The sequence below is a fragment of the Ailuropoda melanoleuca genome, chromosome 10 (genome assembly GCF_002007445.2).
Source record: "Ailuropoda melanoleuca isolate Jingjing chromosome 10, ASM200744v2, whole genome shotgun sequence".
In the NCBI taxonomy this organism is placed as follows: domain Eukaryota; kingdom Metazoa; phylum Chordata; class Mammalia; order Carnivora; family Ursidae; genus Ailuropoda; species Ailuropoda melanoleuca.
This window is the reverse complement of record NC_048227.1, coordinates 64,193,302-64,214,041: the sequence shown is the minus strand read 5'-3', so window position 1 is coordinate 64,214,041 and position 20,740 is coordinate 64,193,302. Positions and strand designations below refer to the sequence as shown.

General features: G+C 36.2%; 1 pseudogene; it reads left to right on the top strand.

Moving 5' to 3' along the window:
* The window catches only part of LOC100475008, a 45,730-nt pseudogene extending 42,106 nt beyond the window's left edge, over positions 1-3,624 (top strand).
* The last annotated feature ends 17,116 nt before the right edge of the window (positions 3,625-20,740 follow it).

Genomic DNA, 20,740 nt, shown 5'->3' with positions numbered 1-20,740 from the left:
ACTGTTTTATTGCTTCCTAACATTGCATTTCAATTTTAAGCATTTAACAGTCTTTATTATAGATGGAAGTGACTAGAACAAAGACGTTCTATATTTTGCTGTTGGGATTCAAGGTAGAATTATTTTATATTGGAGTCACGGAAGTCACTGTTACAATGGAGTCCTGGTATAACAAATGTCTACATCTGCAATTAAATTAGTTGAGAGAGCACTTTTTGTCTATTAAAGAAGCCTAACTAAGAGTTTGCATCTGACACTAACTAGCTCTGTCAACTTAAGAGCCAAACCAGTTGTTTGAATTGTACTCCATGGTTAACCAACATTTCTCTGCACCTATGCAGTATAATTAGGGATAATAATAATACTCCCTCCAAGGATTGTTTTATGGTTTTGAAGAGGCTGAACACACATTGATGGATTATGAAATATTCAACAGAGCATATGAACAAGTGCATACTATTCCTTTTCTGGACCATAAAGGTTGAGAAGTAATATAGCAGACAGGATACTAACAATGATTATTTTTGCTTTGGAAGAATTCACACTTTCATGAGGGAAAAAACAAACAAACAAATGGAACACAACTGCAAAGCAACATGAAAATTGCTAAAATAGGGGTAAGGGCAAACATCTACTGAACACAGAGAGAAGAATCCCCAACTCAATATATCCCTAGTCTACTGATTTTCCCACTCTCCTAAACAAATGTCATCACCTCAAATTCCTAATACTTGCTAACGTGCCCACTCTGTCAGCTGATAAGCTTGCCTTTTTATTAAAACAAAGACAATGCCAAGGCCACCATTGCCATACGAAGTCATCCGGGTGCTCTGCCAATGTGTCTGTTTTCATAGTTGAGCTATGCATGGTCATACCTAAATGTGGACATTATGATCCCATCCCTTCTTGAATCAAGGAGGACTCCAGTTACATAAGATATACGGTCATGTCTTCATTCCTCCTCTCAGAAACAAAACCTCGTCTTGAAGCCACTCTACCAAATAGCTACTGCTTGATTTTTTCCGTTTGTAGCAAGAGTCCTCACAAGAGTCCTCGCAAGAGTTACCTACCTTCACTCTCTGTAATCCCTTTTCTCATTGTCTCTTCGACAAGCTCCAACACACTAGTCCCCAATCACTCCACTGAAACTTCAATCCTTACTAGTGACTGCTTTGCGAAATCCAATGGACAAATATCAGTTCTCCTCTTGCTTAACCTGTCAACAGCATTTGACACATTATGTCCTTCCTTCTTAAAATGACCTTCTTCACTTAACTGACAGCTTATTTTTCACCCATTCTCATCATTTTCTCCTTCTCATGTCTCTTGGACCATTCCTCTTCATCTCTGTTACCTCTTAACTTTGGAGGTAAGCCCCTCCTGGGCTTAGTTCCTGTTCCTTTTCAATTCTCTCTCCAAACCCATATTCACACCTTTATCACCTCATTTCTACTCATTATTATGTATGCCACCTGTATATTCCCCATCCCCCATTTATATTTCCACTTACACTTCTTGCTTGATCTCTAAGCCCAAAGGCACATTATTTTAAAACTAAGGTTAAGCTTTGACTCCTCGCTTGCATGAATCGCTTTCAGGGCTCAGGGTGGTAGTCTAGCAATGCGATCATATGGGCAACCATTTTTGTAAAATGTGCAAAGCACTCTGTTAATGGCAATTTGTTATAATGCTGAGTCTCTCATGCCTCTCTTGCCTTGAGGCATTGGAACAATCATGGACATTTTGCAGTTATGAGAAATAGGATTTCGAACTAAGAGTTTCTAGTTATAATGCAAAGTGGGGGCTTTTGTGTGTGTGGAGTACAGACTTGTTGAAGTGCTGTAAATAGTGAGTATATCTCTTTGCGTTTCGGGGTATAGAAGAAAGGGGGAAGAATAAGGGGAAGTGCAGGCATCATGCATTCACAAGAAATAAATTGAAAAGACAGTTTCGGCAACATACTATAAAGGGATTTTTCTGTAGTTTAAGGCAAATGGAAAATAATAGGATAGAAATGTTTAAAAAAATTAGTAATTTGCTACAAACTGAGTATTTGTGTCAGTGCTATATGAATGGAAAGGCCTTTGTATTTCTGACATGCAACCATCCTTCCATGACAGCTGAATACTTGGGAACATATAAAATTTGAGATAATTCAAAAGATCTATATTTTTACATACAAATGATTAGTAAATATTGGGAACATACACTATGTTCAACATAGTCCTTGAAGTATTTATGAATTCATTTAATCAATCATTTAATAACTATTGATTTAGTGCCTACTATATTCAAAGCACCATGCATATGAAGGAATGTCCATACATGTCTCTCAAGGAATTTTATCAACAAGTTTATAAATCTGTTAAGATAATAAAATATAGACACACAAGCTTCTCACTTGGCATCCTCATGAGAGTAACATTGTCATTAAACCCTGTGTGGCAATCCCTCATGCACTGCTGTGATACCCAGGGAAGACATGGAGACCTGGAAATCCAACTACTTCCTTAAAATATTCAAATTTTCTTTTTTTCTTAAGATTTATTTATGAGAGAGAGAGAGCGCGTGCGTGCACACACGAGTGGGGGGAGGGGCATAGGGAGAGAAACTTCAAGCAGATTCCCCACTGAGTAGGAAGCCTGACTAAAGGCTCTATCTCATTATCCATGAGATCATGACCTGGGCCAAAACCAAGAGTTGATCACTTAACCAACTGAGTCACCCAGGCACCCCCAGATCATCCAACTTTTCAGGATTATTCAAGATGCTTCATTATAGAAGTAGACAAGAGGGCTCCAAGCAGATGCAGCAGATTGGCATGTCCCTTCTTGTAAAAGCTCTGGTGCTACAGGCAAGAACATCATGATTCACAAGGCCATTTGGGGGCATCTGTAGAACATTCCAGCTCTGGAGAAACCTTTGCCTCATATCCAGGGGGGAATGTGCACTTTGTGTTCACCAAGAAGGACCTCACTGAGATCAGGGTCATCCTGCTGGACAATAAGGTGCCTGCATGCTGGTGGCATAACCCCACACAAAGTCAGTGTACCAGCCCAGAACACTCATATGGGGCTAAAGAAGTCCTCCTTCTTTCAGGTTTTAGAAATCACCATTCCTAAATCTCCAGGGAAACCACTGAAATACTGAGTGATGTGCAATTGATTAAGAGAGGAGACAGAGTGGGAGGCAGCAAAGCCATATGACTGAACATCTCCCCCTTCTCCTTTGTTCTGATCACCCAACAGGTGTTTGACAATGGCAGCATCTATGACCCTCAGGTGCTTGACATCACAGAGGAAACTGCATTCTCAGTTCCCCGAGGGTGTCTGCCATGTTGCTAGTATATATTTGCAGATTGGCTATCCCACTGTTGCATCAGTACCCTGTTCTATTAGCAGTGGATACAAATGCGTTCTGCCTTTGTGGAAGCTGATTACAAATACTCACTTGCTGAAAAGATCAAGCCTTCTTGGCTGATCCACCTGCATTTGTGGCTGCTACTCGTGTGGCCAGTGCCACCACAGCTCTCCTGCTGCTACTGTTGCTGTTGCCACCCTAGGCAAAGTTGAAACAAGAGAAGAGTCAGAGGAATCAGGTGAGGATATGGGATTTGGTCTCTGATTCATCACTAAAAAAGCAACCAACTCAGCCAGCTTAATTTATGAGACAAGGAAATAAAGGCTTACTTCTCTTTAAAAAATAAAGTATAGATGTAAAAGTAGTACAAGGCAATATATGAGACTAATTAGATCACATGTTTAGGAACAGACATAACGATAAAGCAAAGATCCTTTGAGGTAAAGTAAGTGGACAATTCCTTAGCTTAAAGTAGAGATTTGAAGAGTAGTGGAAGATTTTATTGACCATTCAGATAGGGCAAGAGCACACAGGACCTTGGACGAGTGGTTAAAAGGGACTTTTTTTTGGGGGGGGGGTGCCTGGGTAGCTCAGTCAGTTAAGCGTCTGACTCTTGGTTTTGGCTCAGGTCATGATCTCAGCATTGTGAGATAGAGCCCCGTGTTGAGCTCCGTGCTGAGCGTGAAGCCAGCTTAAGATTCTCTCTCTCTCCTTCCCCCTCTGCTCCTCCCTCACCACTCTAATTTTTTTAAAAGGGGATTTTTTTTTCTTGAAGAAATAAACCTTCCTTAATAGTTGTGTGAAAAGGTGCTTTTTTTCCCCGTTAAAATAGAAATATTTTCAAAAGTTAGATAATCAGAAAAATTGGGAACCTAAGGTTCCTATTTCTGGGAGAGTTCACTTTAAATACCAAAAATGTTAAGAATATAAGTTTATCTGCCTGAAAAATAAGTAAAAGCGATAATTGAAAGTCAGGTGCTCTGGAGAGAGGTTTTCTATCTTTTCTTTACTATTTATAAGAAAAAAAAAGTTATTAGAATGTTCCCAAGATGATAAGAACAGTTTCCCATTGGGAAAAGAGAGAGAGGGCTTTGTTAAGTTGTTTCTTCTACAGAAAGTTGAAAGAGCAGAAGTTGAGTTGCTATTGAATTCTTTCACTAAAATTTGACTGTAACTCATATCTCTGTCCTGGCCCTAGGTAAAGAATTAAAAATCAGATAGAATCCTCATAATCTCTGTTAATTGAGGTCCAGAAATCATTCAAATAAAAATTCAAGTAAACAATGAAATTGTATTTGTGTTTTGTGGAAGATTACTCTGTCAAAGGGTACCAGGTCAAGACTGGAGGCAAGGATAGCAGTAAAATTTTGACCTAATTCATGGGGAAAATAATAAGAATTCAAGACAAATGATTGCTTGAATAAAAACATTTAACATTTATTAGAATCTTATTATATGCAAGGATAGCCTAAGTGAATTACAAATAATTTGGTCAAGGTTGAACACATGCAACAAAGCTGAGATTGGAACCCCTGCAGTCTGGTTCCAGACATGGACTGCTAACCATTGAACTGAACTGTTTCTAAACATAGAATGGATTGAAAGTTTTTTGTTTTTTTGTTTTTTTTTAGGAGATGCTATTAAAAAAATAATAAACAAAATATGATTAGAAATTTGAACTAAAAAAACCTAGTGACTTGGACACAATTATTGCCTTATGAGTATAAGAGACATTTGTTTNTGCTAACCATTGAACTGAACTGTTTCTAAACATAGAATGGATTGAAAGTTTTTTGTTTTTTTGTTTTTTTTTAGGAGATGCTATTAAAAAAATAATAAACAAAATATGATTAGAAATTTGAACTAAAAAAACCTAGTGACTTGGACACAATTATTGCCTTATGAGTATAAGAGACATTTGTTTGAATTGTGATATCTACTGTTTGATATTGCAGCAGNTGAATTGTGATATCTACTGTTTGATATTGCAGCAGCCTTCTCACAACTATTTAACTTTTAAATTTCTCTAAATCTCAGTCAGATCATCTGTAAAATTGGAATAATAATACTTATTTCATAGAAATTTGTGTGTGTGTGGGTGTGTAAAGTATTAGCTCCTTGTACACATGTATATGGCATGTGATTCTCCTGCTGATTGATGAGTCTAAGCCTGGAGAGCAGAATAAATTGTGGTATTATTGTAGAATATACAAGAATAAGAAAGAAAATGTATTGGACAAGAAGTTTTTGAGACTTTGAAAGATAAAATAAATTATTTATTATTTCATTTGTTTAAACTGTGAACAAATCCCTCTTCATGAAAGAGGAAAAAAGACAAACAAGCAAAGAAACACATAAAACAAAAAGAGAGAAATTAATGAAAGTGTAACTCAAACAATCATTTTAAAGCACAGTCCAATTTCTCTTTTAACCTTAAAAAACTGGAGCCTGGGAATGATGGGAGATATTTTAAGATAGAGTTTGTTGATATTGGGACAGGTGTAAAGAATAAATCTTATAAAGTAAAAACAAGAAATAGTATTCAGCATATCTCTCACACCCAGAGATTACTTGTTAAATTGAATGACACTGTCAAACCACATAACCAGTTTTCATACATTTGCATTTACTGTACCAATAGATGTTAAAATGCTATATGGATGACTAATAAAAAGGTGAGAGATAAAAGAAGTCATCAGTGGACATACTAATAAACAGAAGGTTTGGTTCATGAGGGAGGATAAAAGGGAGAATAAGGACAATCACTCCTGGTACAATTCCCTTGAAACAGGAAATAACAGTTTAAAAAAAAAAAATGAGGAAGGCCTGCTGTGAGATAGGAAAGCAGAAAAGAATTGTCGGGGCGCCTGGGTGGCACCGCGGTTGGGCGTCTGCCTTCGGCTCAGGGCGTGATCCCTGCGTTGTGGGATTGNAAAGAAAAGAATTGTCATTTTGTCAAGGCCAGTAACATAAATGGGAATTCTCATTCAAAAAGGAATATTCCAGAATGGAAGGGACAGGGATGATATATAGATTTTCTTTAAAGTATCTTTCGTTTTAGATTTGACTTTGAAAACATGNAGAATTGTCATTTTGTCAAGGCCAGTAACATAAGTGGGAATTCTCATTCAAAAAGGAATATTCCAGAGTGGAAGGGACAGGGATGATATATAGATTTTCTTTAAAGTATCTTTCGTTTTAGATTTGACTTTGAAAACATGGAAATATTTTACATAGTTAGGAAACATCAAGGCAAAATGAGACAAAGAAAGCAACCTCTAGGGGCGCCTGGGTGACGCAGTCGTTAAGCCTCTGCCTTTGGCTCAGGGCGTGATCCCGGTGTTCTCCGACAGAGCCCCACATCAGGCTTCTCCGCTGGGAGCCTGCTTCTTCCTCTCCCACTCCTCCTGCTTGTGTTCCCTCTTTCACTGGCTGTCTAAATCTTTAAAAAAAAAAAAAAAAGAGAAAAAAGAAAGCAACCTCTAAAAAATTATAAGCAAATGAGGCAAATAAACCAAACTGTATGGCATTAGTGGCTTAAACAGAGAAACTTGAAATAGAAATTTAAACACATCTGTCATGACATTTAGATCTTCAGGTCAAACAAACTGCAAAAAGCCAACAAAACCCCCCAAAACCAACAAAAAAACCCTTAAACTGATTTTGTAATCATGTCATTATTAATATTAGAACATTGGCATGTTGATTCTGAAAGTATGTGCATGCACATATATATGTACACATACGAGTAAAAAAATCACCTTAATATTTGTTTCCTATTACTGTTAAAACAAATGACCACAAATTTAGAGGTCTAATACCACACAAATTTATTATCTTGCAGTTCTGGAGGTCAGAAGTCGGCTTCTGGAGGCCCTAGAGAGAATCTGTTTTCTTGTCTTTTCCAGTCCTAGAGGTCACCTACATTCCTTGTTCATGGATACTTCTTCCATATTCAAAGCCAACAGCATGACAACTTCTAATGTCCCTTTCTCTATCTGTCCCACTGCTTCCAGCATCACACTGTCTTCTGTGTGTTTAAGACTCTTTCACCTCTTTATTATAAGGATCCTTGCGATCATAATGGGCTCACCTGGATAATACAGGATAATCTTCCCATCTCAAGATCCTTACTTGCATCTGAAAAGTCCCTTTTGCCAAATATGGTAATTTATTCACAGTTTCCGGCGATTAAAAAAAAACATTATTGAGGGGACATTTTTTCAGTCTACTACAACAGGGGACTAAGAATTTTAGTATATATGTGATGTATGTAAATAAATAGATGAAGTTAGATTTATTGAGCTTGCTCTATAAGGGAAAAGCTCTACAGAGGCTGTATGAAGTTTTTTTTTTTTTTCTTTCTTCTCTCTCTTTTTTCTCTCTTTTTTCTTTCTCTCCTTTCTTTCTTTCTTTCTTTCTTTCTTTTTCTTTCTTTCTTAGGATCTATGAAATATCTTAAAATGAGAGAAGTTATGGAAGGATATATATACTGTTGGGAGCCTTAAGGAATTGCTGATAATTTGTAAACTAGGCAGGTTGCTGGTGCAATCGTGTTCTATGAAGTTACTGTTAGATCAATTTATCTGTGATCTTAGTCTTAAAGGGAAGACTGATTGAGCAAATATTACATCTATTTGAGTTTGGATATTCTGTGCTATATGTCATGGTTGGGTTTCTTAAATATATCTCCTTTATTAGTCATAGTATAGTCTATTTTTCATATGTGGCTTCTGCTTTAATCATCAGCACACTGCCTCCAGGTATTCTTCAGCCTAAGAAAACACATAAATTACTATCTTCTTAGGATGTGATCAGTTCAAATTTATACCACTGTTTGATGTGTCTTGATTATTTGTTGAGTTTTGAAATGCAAGCCAAAAGACAGTGAAGCAACATCTTTAAAATACTAAAAGAAAGAAACTATAAACCTAGAATTCTGAACACACTGAAAATATCTTTCAAAAATGAAGAGGAAATAAAGAGATTTAAGGACATAAAAGTAAAACAAATTAAATAACATCAGAGTAGTTCTATAAGAAATGTAAAAGGAAATCTCTTAGAAACAAGAAAAATGACAACAAATAGAAATTTGAGTCTATGCAAAGAAATGGTGCATGAGGTATAAAAATAAATAAATTAAAACAACGTTTCCTTATTTTGTAAATGTCTTTAAAAGATAAATTGGGATAAAAATAGATTGAGATTGCTGATTTCTGGTCATTCAAGGAACTTAGAAGTTTCTACTCCATCCTAATAACAAGTGGAACAAACTGAAAAATCAACAAGATGTTTAGATCTATCAAGGATCTAAATCTCTGGTTCCAAAGTTGGAGAGACAGACAGACAGACAAGTAATAACCATTTATTAGAGCAGAAACCCACCTTTGTGGGAACCATTACTGGGGTGGGAAAACCTGAAGTATAAGCAACAAGGTGCTGGAGTCTCAGAGAGGTCAAGCCTGAGAGATAAAATCTCCAAGGGGATCCAGTTTGGGGAGGTTCTTACGTTTTTGTGAGTTTAATCTCCACTTTAGATCCCATGGACATTAAAAGAATAAAAAGAGGGTAATATTAACAACTCTGTGCCCACAAATTTGATAGCCTAAATGTAATGGACCAATTCCTCAAAAGATACAATCTGCTAAAATTCAAATGAAAAGAAATAGACAACCTGAATAGACCTATAGCCATTAAAGAAATTGAATCAATGCTAATAACTTTCCCAAACAGAAGATTACAGGCTTAGATGGGCTCACTGGTGAATTCTACCAAACATTAAAGAAATTATACCAGTTCTCTACAATCTCTTCCCAGAAGACAGAAGTAGAAGGATTACTTCCTAACTCATTCTAGGAGGCTCTCATTACCCTAATGCCAAAGCCACACAAAAATGTTAAAAGAAATGAAATCTATGGATCCGTATATCCCATGAACATATATGCAAACATCCTTAACAAAATATTAGCAAATAGAATCCAACAATGCATAAAAAGAATGATATACTACAATTAAGTGGGATTTATTCCAGATACGCAAAGTTGGTTCAACACTTGAAAAACAATTATGTAAGCTATTAGCTCCATAGAAGAAAAATCGTACCAGTAACTGCAGAAAAGACACTGGGCAAAATAGAACACCCATGATAAAAAACTTTCAGTAAGTTTGGAATAGAGGACAACTTCCTCAATTTGATAATGAATATCAACAAAAAATTACACCTAGTATCATCCTTAATATTTTGAAACTGAAAGTTCTCCTGTTAACATTAGGAAAAAGGCAAAGATGTTTTCACTTCACTGTGCTTTTCAACATTGTACTGGAAGCCCTAGCTAATGTCATAAGATAAGAAAAGGGAAAAAGAGGGGCACCTGGGTGGCTCAGTTGGTTAAACGTCTGCTTTTGGCTCAGAACATGATCTATGGGTCTTGGGATCGAGACCCACATCAGGCTCCCTGCACAGCAGGGAGTCTGCTTCTCTCTCTTTCCCTCTGCCCCTCCCCAACACTCGTTCTCTCTCTCTCAAATAAACAAAATCTTTAAAAAAAAAAAGAGTTAAAAAAAAAAGAAAAGGGAAAAAGAAAAGATATACAGACTGTGAAGGCAGAAATAAAGTGATGTGTTTGTTGGCAGAGGACATGATCATCTATAAGAAAATCTGAATCACATAAAAAAGCCTACTGGAGCTAATAAACAATCATAGCAAGGTGGAAGGACATAAGGTTAATATGCAAAAGCCAATCGCTTATCTATATACCATCAGTGAACAAGCGGAATTTGAAATTAAAAACAGAATATTATTTACATTAGTTCTCCCCCCAAAATAAAATACTTAGGTACAAATCTAGTAAAATATGCATGAGATCTATGGGGAAAACTACAAAACTGGGAAATAATGGGAAAGGACCAAACATTTATCCTTCCTTTTCAGTATAAATGTAACTTAGGATAACCAGAATTCAATAAGAATTCTTTCTGGCTGTAAAATTTGCAACTAATAAGGAAGGAATAATAGAATTAAATGTTATTATCCTGTTTTTAATGAACTAAAAATGTAGTATAATTCTCTCTCTCTTCTTAAGCAAGTTTGAATTGGGTTTCTGTTACTATGTGATATGCAGTTTGATGGGTGATATACAAATACTTTTTAGGGATCATAGTGGGTGCCTGGCAACATTTATTTTTCAACACAAGTATCTGTAATAGGAGAGCCCAGTCATTCACACAAAACCTGGCTTAGGCTCAAAAAGACATTTTTGATAAATTGCCATTACTCCATTAAATATACTATTAAGAAAACTGTGGAGATCAGTGAAAGGGAACTTATATCCTTGGCAGCTGTATCAAAGAGAAAATAGAAAAAAATATTAGACTGAAACAAAGTCTGAACTTTGACACGGAATAGTAATATTCTACACCTCGTTTTGGAAAACAGTCACCCAAACATCACTTGAATGTTTGCTTATGGAAGACCCAGTACTTTTTAAGGTTTTTAGCCCATAGAAAAAAGGGAATAAAATATCTGGAGGCAGTTCTGTTTTCCTCATATTTTTCTACTCTTCAATTCTATCATTCTTTAATGATGTGGTTTCCAGGTATTTTATCCCTCTGTTTACATAGTCTTGAGCATTTCATTCCATGATATGGCTCTTAGAATAGAATAAAATGCTCCAAGTGTAATCCGATCTGTGATATTCTTTTAGAACTATTTCATGGTTTCAAGCATTCTACATAGAGTTTTCTAGTGTTGGTATCTGGTCACAGAAATTCAAGATCTGGGGAGGCAGTTCTATTAAACCAGAAATACAAAGCTACTAATTTTGACTATTTTTTTTCTATTACATTGATTTTTTTATTGAATATGTTATATTTGTCAAATGCTTGGTAAATATTTTCCCCAAATTATGATTTAATCTTTGACTTGGTTTGTGATATAGTTTACCTTATGTTAAAATTACTTATAAGTAAGGAATCATGGTGCTCTTTCATTTTTTAGCTTCCAAATTTCCAATCCTGATTAAGAAGAGCTGCCCCAAACCCCGAATTATATATTTATTCTCCTAAATCTTCCTTAACATTTTATTATTTTACTTTTATATTTTATAAGAAAATTCTTTTTTTTTTTTTAAAGATTTTATTTATTTATTTGACAGAGATAGAGACAGCCAGTGAGAGAGGGAACACAAGCAGGGGGAGTGGGAGAGGAAGAAGCAGGCTCATGGCGGAGGAGCCTGATGTGGGGCTCGATCCCATAACGCCGGGATCACGCCCTGAGCCGAAGGCAGACGCTTAACCACTGTGCCACCCAGGCGCCCCATAAGAAAATTCTTATAAGCCTGAAATTTATTTTGTTTATGGTTTGTAAAAAAAAGATTCAAAGGTATATCCTGTTTATGAATAGCAACTTGAACCAGCATTGTTTAATTTTTTTTTTAATTTTTTTTTAAAGATTTTATTNTTTTTTTTAAAGATTTTATTTATTTATCTGACAGAGAGAGACAGCTAGCGAGAGAGGGAACACAAGCAGGGAGAGTGGGAGAGGAAGAAGCAGGCTCCCAGCAGAGGAGCCTGATGTGGGGCTCGATCCCAGAACGCTGGGATCACACCCTGAGCCGAAGGCAGACGCTTAACGACTGAGCCACCCAGGCATCCCCTAATTTTTTTTTCTTTTGAATTTAGACAGTAACTTTTCACATGTTTAGTTTGCATATACCCTGGGCTTTATTTCTGGACTCTATATTTGCTTATATATTTTTCTTTTCCGATGTTATTTCCAGAATATTTTTTATGTCAAATTGTAGTGTATGTTAAGCAATGCGCCCTTTTGAAAATAGTTGACTTAGTTATTATCAGAGAACTAAGTTTTACTATCCTTAAGATAATTTTAAAATTAAAAAACCAAGTTAGAATTTTATTTGGGATTATGATAAATTTATTTTGGGAATATTGACATTTTTATGATATTCAGTCATTTTATTAAAGAAAAAGAAATACTGTTCCATTTAGAGAGATCTCATTTTATTTCCATCACTAAAATTCTATGGTTTTCTTCCTATGCATTTTACGGTTTACTTGTTCATTCTTGAGCATTTTATAACTTTAATCGCTGTCGTGAATTGAGTTTTTCCTTTTCTTTTTTTAAATCTGTTTTATTGGTTTATTTTTTAAAAAACTTACATTTCAGTTTTCTCATTAATAATAAATATATAACATAACAATTATGTATATATTACATGGCTTAAGACAACACAAATTTATTATCTTAGCGTTCTAGAGGTCAGAAGTCTGAAATCTATTTTGCTAGTCTAAAATAGATAGATTGGCAGGATTGTGTTCCTTCTGGAAGATCTGAGATGAAAACCCATTTCCTTGCCTTTTCTAGTCACTAGAAGCTACCCCATTCCTTGGCCTGTGGCATCCCATCACTCTGACTTCTTCTGTTGTCATATCTTGTCTGACTCTGACTTTCCTACCTCACTCTTATGAGGACATTTGTGACTACATTGCGTTCACCAACTAATCCAGTATAATTTCCTCATGTCAATGTCCTTTGCTTTAATCACATTTGGAGAGTCCCTCCTGGATGTAATGTAGCATATTCATAGATTCCGGGGATTAGGAGGAGGACATCTGTGGGAGGCCATTTTTTTGTCTACCACATGCTTGTGTACATTACTTTCAAGACTCACCTTTTTTAACTCAAGTCACTGCTGCCAGCTCAGGCTCTGGGTATACCTGACAGGTATCTGAGTGCTGCGATCCTCACCCTGGACCAAGTTTAGCATCTGACCAGTGCCTCTGTTGCAGGAATGGGTGAGCACAAGAGAACACTGCTCACAGATAAGTCAGATGCCTGGATCTTTTTCTATCCCTCAAGTTCTCTCCTTCACCCTCCTGGTGCTTGATTACTTGAGTTTCTCCAGCTCGTACTCATCTGGCTTTCACACAATTCTTTCTCCCAAGGCCTGCCAACCCTCCTGTCCCCTTGGCTAAGCTCCCACTGACTTGGAACAAGCCCTTCTTCTTTTTCCTTTCCTTCGTACTGCCTGTTTTCAGAGAACCCCACAACCCTAATCTCCAGGATGAATTCCTGGCTGTGTTCCTCCAACTATCTTGTTCCCCAAAGTATAAATAGGGGAGCCCTGCTTATTGTCACAGGTTTGCTTTGTCTCCCTGAACTGAAATGTGCCCAAAAGTCATCATTCCGTTGCTTTTTCCAGTCTGTGAGCATCTCTGCTCAGCTCTAAATGTTCTACCAGCCCCAGGAGACCCTCTATTGCTTTGAGAGTCCACAGGTCCTAAGATCTGAGGCTCACTCAGGGCACTATGGCATTCACATCATAGCTGAACCACCAGAGGTGGGCGCTCTGAGGGCAGGTGTACAAGAGTCCCAAACATAAAGTTGGGATAGTTGACTGGCAAGATGCTCTGGGCCTGAGGGTGGTGCAGCCCTTTCCTTGGCATCTCCCTGATACAAATCTTCTTCTTCTGGGATGTAACCTGTGGTGAATGGGACCTATTCAAGATCTTGAATGGGGCCTATTCAAGTCCTTCTTTCCAGTTCTCTCAATTCCCACCGCTTGTCAGCAGAAAGCCAGTTCTTATCTTATTGATCTGCCACAATGAACTTCAAGGCCCACATAGAGTAGATGGAATTACCCTTTAAATTAGAGCCTCAGATATTTAGTAACATAAAGCCGTCCTTCCCAAGCAGGGCCCGATTGGTTGCTTAGAAGAATGATGCTCTGTTTTTTAAGCAGCAAGTAAACAAATGGCATTTGGATATAAAAAACAGAATAACTATTTTTTATCATTCTATATAGATCCTACTTTCTCACCCGTAGGCAAAAAAAGAATGATTATCTATTGTCACTACTTCCACACATTCTTAAGTCTGTTTTTCATTTTAGTTTTTAAAAATTGGCTTAAGCATTACAGAATCATTGGCTGAATATAAAGAGAGAAAATATTCACCCATGCTATCACGTCCATCCCTGACAAATTAAACTATTTTTATTTGTTCCATGTTCCCTTCCAGTTTTTGTCCCCATGAACATATAATTCAAATAGTCATAATCATAGTGTAGCTCTCATTTTGTGTTCTACATTTTCCACTTAGTATTAATTAAAAACATTTTTTCCATGTTGCTGCAAAGTCATCGTAATTATCATTTTTAATGACTATAGGAGTTCATCAAGAGGGAAGTAGATTACTTAACACTTGCTCTGTTGTGGGGCCTTTTGTGACTCTTTCAAGGGCTCTCTTTCTCCTTCAAGGTTGCCCTTGATGTCATGTCTCTCTTCTGTCCTCTAGGAGAGGGAGGGGAGGCAAGCAAAGGGGTTGGGGAATGGGAAGAGGAGAAAAATAGCACCAAGAGAAGCAAGCAGAGGAAGTTGAATGATACACATTCATAGTTAAGACTCCCAAAAGTGAAAGCTGGGAGGAAACAGGCCTTTATCCGTTAAGTTCCTTCACTAATGGGGTGCCTGGGTGGCTCAGTGGGTTAAGTGTCTGCCTTCGGCTCGGGTCACGATCCCGGGGTCCTGGGATTGAATACCAAGACGGGCTCTCAGCGGGGAGCCTGCTTCTCCCTCTGCCTCTGCCTGCTGATCCTCCTGCTTGTGCTCTGTCAAATAAATAAATAAAATCTTCATTAAAAAAATTTCTTCGCTAGTGGATATTTTTGCAAATGACTTTTTCATTTACATTTTGGAATGACTTTCAGTGCCTAGAGAAAAGATGGCTATAGGGAACTGATTAAGAAAACAAACTTAGGCTATCAGTTTTAACTTCTCTGGCCATCAGAATTAACTACCAAATGCTATTCTAAATTCTAAAAATATAGGTATAATTTTTGCTAATCAAATATTTAGTGCTGATTAGAGTTAACACAATAACTTGAGAGTATTTCAACTATAAATGTTTCTTAAGTTACACAAGCTCTAAGCCTACAAGATGCTCCAGAAGAGAAGGGTCCCTTGCAAAAAATGTTTGGGAAACAGTGATGCTGCATGTTAGGTCCTTTTTTGGGTTATTCACAATACCCATTAATATATACAATGTTCTTAAAAGTCCTGCAGGAAGGAAAATTGCTTAACTTTGGTTGACTTGGTGTTTCCTAAGGCCACGGGGCCCTTTTGTCATATGATCCCTCCACTAGTCAGAATTGAATCAAGAAAATGAAAATAAGCTAGATAATTCAGAGAGGATTGACCACAGAGGCATACATTAGGGAATGTTGGGAAAGTTGAAGGAGACAAAGAGATTTGCCGCTACAGAAAATACCTGCAACTCCAAAGGGTGGACATGGTGTTCCCAGAAGTTTCTTGTCTGCGATCCTGGGAGTATACAGACAAAGAACATGGTGGGATGCAGCAGGTGGTGAGACTACTGTGGAGATGTGAAGCTTTGGTGCTGGATAGTGGAAGTGGCATGATCTGAGTGCTGGATCTGTGGAAGGACCCTGGAGCCCACAGTTGTTTCCTGGAGGGGTGTTACCCTCTGTGAGAAGCAGATGTCTTGTCCCCATAATCTCTGTCCCCTGTTGTCATCCTCATGAATATGTCATGTTACATGATGGAAGTGATTTTGCAGATGTCACCAAAGTTACTAATCAGTCGTCCTTATGACAGGGAGCTTATCCTGGATTGCCTGGCATGGTTCAATATAACCTCATCAGCACCTAAAAGTAGAAAAGAAAGTCAGAATTGGAGTCAAAGAAGTTCAAGACATGAGAGGAGTCAATGTGCCATAAAAAGATGGAGAGGGCTGCAAGCCAAGGAATGTGAGTAGTCTCCAAAAGCTGAGAAACCACTGGCTGATAGCCAGTAAGAAAACCTTAGGGATCGCAAATCCACAACTGCAGGAAATGGAATTCCTTTTTTTTTTCAGTTTTATTGAGAAATAATTAAAATACATCATTGTATAAGTTTAAGGCATGCAAGATGATGGTTCGATTTGCATATATTATGAAATAATTACCACAATAGGTTCAGCTAACATCCATCTTTTCATATAGATACAATAAAAAGAAAAGAAAAAATTCTCTTTGTGATGAGAAATCTGGGGTTTATTCTCTTAATAAATTTCCTATATATGATATAGCAGCATTAACTATGAACATCATGTTGGACTTTATATCCCTAGTACTTATTTATCTCCTACCTGGAAGTTTGTAGCTTGTGACCATCTTTTTCTAATTCCTTCTGTCCCCTACCCTCTGTCTCTGACAACCAGAAATCTGATTGTTTTTTCTGTAAGGTTTTGTGTGTGTGTGTGTGTGTGTGTGTTGTTTGTTTGTATGGTTTTTTTTTTTTTGATTCCACATATAAATGATCATATAATGTTTGTCTTTCTCTGTCTGACTTGTTTCACTTAGCATAATGCTTTTTAGGTCCATCCATGTTGCCACAAGTGTTAATATATTTTTCCTTTTCTTAATGGTTGAATAATATTCCATTGTCTGTGTGTGTGTGTGTGTGTGTGTGTGTGGCAACTTCTTTACCCATTCATCCATAGATGGACACAGGTATTTTTTCCATGTTTTAGTTATTGTAAATGATGCTTCTATGAACATGGGTGTGCAGATATCTTTTCCAGTTACTGTTTATGTTTCCTTTGGAAATATGCTCGAAAGTAGAATTGCTAGCTGATATGGTAATTATATTTTTAATTTTTGAGGAATCGCCATACTGTTTTCCATAGTGACTTTACCAATTTACAATCCCTCCAACAGTGGACAAGTGTTCCCTTTTCTCCACTTCCATGTCCATATTTGCTATCTATTGTCTTTTTAATAATGACCATATTAACGGCCTTAGGTGATATCTCATTGTGGTTTTAATTTGGATTTCTCTAATGACTAGTGATGTTGAGCATTTTTGTGTGTGTATCTTTTTGATTTTCATATATCTTTTTTGAGGAAATGTCTATTAAGTACCTTTGTTCATTTTTTAATTTTTTTTTGCTTTTGAATGAGTTCTTTATATATCTTGAATATTAACTCCTTATCAGATAAATGACTTTCAAATATTTTTTTCCCATTCCATAGGTTGTCTTTTTACTTTGTTGATGGTTTCTTTTTCTGTGCAGAATTTTGTTTAGTTTATTTTTGATTTTGTGGCTTATGCATTAAGTGTCATATTAAAAAAATCATTACCAAGATCCATGTTAAGAAGCTTTATTCCTAAGTTTTCTTCTAGGAGTTCCATGATTTCAGGTCCTACATTAAGTCTTTTAACTATTTTGAGTTAATTTTTGTGAGTGGTATAAGATATGGATCTAGTTTTATTGTTTTACATGGGAATATCTGATTATTCCAACACCATTTATTGAAAGGACTGTCTTTTCTTCAGTAGGTATTCTTGGCTTCCTTGTCAAATACTATTTAACCATATACGCTTGGATTTATTTCTGGGCTCTTGATTCTGTTCTATTGGTCTATTTGTCTGTTTTTATGCCAGTACTGTACTGTTTTGATGACGATAGCTTTATGATATAGCTTGAAATCGAAAAGTGTGATGCCTCTTCTTTCTCAGGATTTCTTTGGCTATTTGGAGTCTTTTGTGGTTCCACACAAATTTTAAGAGTGTTCTTTCTACTTCTATAAAAAATACTATTGGAATATTGGAGGGGATTGCATTGAATCTATAGATGGCTTTTGGTAGTACTGACATTTTAACAATATTAATTCTTCTAATCCATGAACAGGATATTTATACATTTATTTATATCTTTTTTCAATTTCTATCATCAATATGTTGTTGAAAGACAGGTCTTTTACCTCCTTGGTTAAATATACTCCCAAGTATTTTATTGTTTTTGATGCTATTGCAAATGGTATTTTTTTCTTCAGGAAATTCATCATTAGTGTATAGAAGCATTACTAATTTTTGTATATTAATTTTGTATATTTTTGTATATTTTGTATATTCTGTATATGTCTTTTAGGTTCATTTCATTTATAGTGTTGTTTGCACTGTTTCCTTATTGATTCTCTGTCTGAATGATCTACCAATTGTTGGGAGTGTGTATAAAAATCTCAAACTATTATTGTATTATTGTTTACTTTTACTTTTATCTCTGTTATTTTTTGCTTTATATATTTAGGTGCTTTAATGTTGACTGTATAAATATTTACAATTGTTGTATCTTCTTGATGTATTGGACTCTTGATCATTATATGGTAACCTTCTTTGTCTCTTTTTACCATTTTTAGTTTAAAGTCTGTTTTGTCTAAGTATAGCTACAATGCCTTTTGGGGGGTTGTCATTACCATTTGCTTGAAATGTCTTTTTCCATTCTTTCACTCTTAGTCTATATGTGTCTTTAAGGCTAAAGTTAGTCTCTTTTTGGATTGTTGGATCCTGTTTTTTTTTACCTAGTCAGACATTCTATGTCTTAGAATTAAATAGTTTAATCCATTTACATTTAAAATAATTATTGATAGGTAAATACTTTATTATTGCCATTTTAATTGTTTTCTGGTTATTTAGTATTTTGTTGTTTGTTTTTTATCCTCCTGTCTTTTTTTGTGTTTTGATGTCTTTTGGTATCATTATATTTTGACTTCTTAGCATGTTATTTTGTGTAATTAATACAGGGCTTTCCCTTGTGGTTGGCGTAGACTTATATAAAATATCTTAAACTTATGGCACCTTTTTTCAAACTGATAATAACTTAACTTCACTAGAAATTATAAACTTTACACTTTTATTTCTCCTCTGCCTCACATTGCAACCAGAGTTGTAAGTGAATGATGCCCCACTGTTGCAGACTCTATGACTGCATATTTACTATTACTTGTGAGATTTATACTACCTTTTTATGTTATTATGATGTTAATGAGCATTATTTACTTCCATTCAAAGAGCTTCCTTGGCTTTTTTTTTTTTTAAAGATTTTATTTATTTGATAGAGAGAGTCACAGCGAGAGAGGGAACACAAGCAGAGGGAGAGGGAGAAGCAGGCTTCCCCCTGAGCAGGGAGCCCGATGTGGGGCTTGATCCCAGGACCCTGGGATCATGACCTGAGCCAAAGGCAGATGCTTAATGACTGAGCCACCCAGGTGCTCCTTCCTCGGCATTTTTTTGTAAGGCATTTATGGTGGTAATGAATTCCGTCAGCTTTTCTTTGTTTAGGAAAGTTTATCCCTCCTTCATTTCTGAAGAAACTTCATAAGGTATAGACAGTAATTTTCTTTCAATATTTTGATTATGTTATCACTTGCTCTCCTTTCCTGAAAAGTTCTGTTGAGAAATCTGCTGATAATCTTATCAGGGTTACTTGTATGTAACCTCTTTTCTCTTGCTGCTCTTGAAATTCTTTTTTTTTTTTTTTTTTTTTTTTTTTTTTTGTCTTTGACTTTTGACAATTTAATTATAGTATGTCTTGGTGTAGGTCTATTCATGTTCAACATATTTGGGGTCCTTAGGGCAAATTCTAATAATTTTAATAGGGTCTGTTGAATTTTCTCTTACTTTTCAAGAAAAAATAAAATATATTTCTCTTTTACTTTCATTAATTGTTTAGATTTTTTATTGAAGCCCATATAATATTAAATTCATTTTTCTGACTGGACAAGAAATGAAAAAAAAATATTTTGGGAAAGTTGGCTCAGGAGATAACTGAGTAGGGTTGCTGCTGAGTTTTGACTACCACTTTCTTTCTCCTGTCTTGCTCTACCTCAGGCCCTGTGTCATGTCTCCTATAAGCTTACCTTTACCAGTTCCTGACTGTAGTCTAAACCTTGTCAGCACCCTATAACCATATGCTCAAAAGTAGGTGGTTTTAAAAAATTAGCTTCATCCCTTCACTACGAATCCAGTTTACGTGCCTGGACTTCTGCCTTTGTGTCCTCTTTCCCTGCTTCTACTGGATACAATGGGACCCTGAAGATCTTACCTGGCTGCTACAACCAAACTACACAATAGGTCCACTATGTTTCTCAACAACTATATTCTCCACACCCAGCTCTAAATAAAAAAACAAAAAGGCAAATGATCCTTGCTTGGGTGTATGCCTCACCACTACTAATATACCCGTAGATATAGTCATGGTAATTTGAACCTGGGTTTGCCAAATTCCACTAGATATAGTAAGTTGAAATACTGTCATTCAATCTCTTCCACTCTCTGGGGACTAACTTTCTCCTAATCCCCATCCTATTCATTTTCCCATCCCCACTGGGCCACCACTAAATGTCCTGTGATGAATCCATGTCAAGTATGGGAGAGTAAATATACGAGATAATCATAATTAAAATCAAATGAACATTAATCTTACTGAATGCTTACTATATGTCACATTTTTTCTAAATGTTTTACATTAATTAATTAATTTTATTCTCACAACCACCATATGAACTATCCTAATTTTACA